We start from the raw sequence: 1,819 nt of genomic DNA on the forward strand, positions 1-1,819 counted from the left end.
AGGCTTAAAACCTCAGCCATTTATTGGCTTGTGGTTCTGTAGATCAGTGGCATGGCGTGTCTCGGTTCTGTACTTGTACCACAAGGCTGGAAATCAAGGTGTTGGTTGGGTTTAGTTTTCATCTAGAAAACTGAGAACAATGGCTGTTTCCAAGTGTCTCCTCACTGTTGGTAGGATGGTAGTGAGAGGGGCGAGGTCTGGGAGAACAGGTCTTCTCAGGGAGACCACGAGGATGCACCTGCAGGGCCCTTTCCATGGTGACTCAGCTCTTGGGAATTTATAGGCTTAACCTCCTGGAACTTAGAAATTTCCAAGTTCAGTGAAATCCTATAGTTCTGTGGGGGCTGGAGTAGCATCTCCGGCTTGATTCAAACTGGCCAATGAGAAGGGTACCTCTGGGGTGGAACTTTTTGACTGTCAATAAAAAGGAAAAGACCAAGCCATTCGGGGAGTATGGCCATTTGGAAATCTTCTATGCCGTAAGTTCCTGGCTGATGAATAAAGCCCTTCCTCTTATAATTATGGTGTTTCGGTGCTCTTTCTCTCCATTGGGCCCTGTCTTCCTGCAACAGTAGGGCTGAGGTTGCTAGTTCCTTCCTGGGTGCTGGTGTCTAGAGGCCACCTCCATTTCTTGCCATGAGACATGCAATGCACATCAAAAAAATCTTTCCTTGTGATTTGAATTTCTGAATTCCACTTCTGTGATCAGCAGAAGAAAATGTGTTGTTTTAAAGGGCTCATGTGATTAGCTAAGGTCTACTGGATAATTTCTTTATCAGAGGGTCAACTAATTTGAAACCTTCTTTTCATATTCAAAATCCTTTCATAGCAGTGTGGAGATTATTGTTGGATTGAATAACGGTGAGAAAGTGCACACATACCAGGGGCCAAGAATCTTGGAGAATTCTGCCTGTCACACCACAGGAAGCTGAATGAATTCCCAGGGGCCATTCATGCCATGAGAACTATCCTGTAGTAATAAAGGATGGGGAAGACTCTGGGAACTGCAGAGTGATTTGCAGAATACATTATATATTGTTAAGAGAAAAAAGGCATGGTGGAATAAAGTGTGCTACCTTTCTTGTAACAAAAGAGGAAGTAAGACAAAAAATTTATTGTGGTAGGCAGGAATGTAAGATGGCACCCAAGGATCCCTACATCCTGGTATTCACATTCTTATGCAATCCTTTCCCCTGGAATGTGGGGTGGGGCTTATTGACTCACTTTTAGCAAATAAAATACAACAGAGATAGGGGGATGTCACTGCTAGATTAGGTTACAAACTGTGGCCTCTGTGTTGAAAGCTCTCCCTTTCTCACTCTAGGGTGAAGCAAGCTCCTGTGTTGTGAGTAGTTTTATGAAGAGGCCCATGTTTTGAGAAACTGATGTCTTTAGCTATTGTGAGTTGAATTGTGCACACCTCCCAATATCTGCCAGAGAAAAAGAGATATGTCCAAGTCCTAACCTAACTGGTGCCTGTGAATATGACCTTACTTGGAAAACGGATCTCTGCAGAGGTGATCAAATTAGATGAAGTTATACTGAATTGCGGTATGAATGATGCCCTTATAAGAAGGAAATTAGAGCATAGACACAAGAGGCTCAAACATCTTGTGAAGGCAGAGAGGCAGAGATTGGAATGATGCAGCTGCAGGCTAAGGAATGCCAAGGATTGCCAGCAACTGTCAAAAGCTAGAACAGGCAAGGAAGGATTCTCTCTTTGAGCCCTCAAAGAGATGTCCCTGTCCACACCATGGTTTCAGATTTTTAGCCTTCAGAACTGTGAGAAATAAATTCCTGTTTTTTAATTATTATTATT

Source organism: Otolemur garnettii, unplaced genomic scaffold, assembly GCF_000181295.1.
Source record: "Otolemur garnettii isolate 467f Iridium unplaced genomic scaffold, OtoGar3 scaffold00043, whole genome shotgun sequence".
NCBI lineage: Eukaryota > Metazoa > Chordata > Mammalia > Primates > Galagidae > Otolemur > Otolemur garnettii.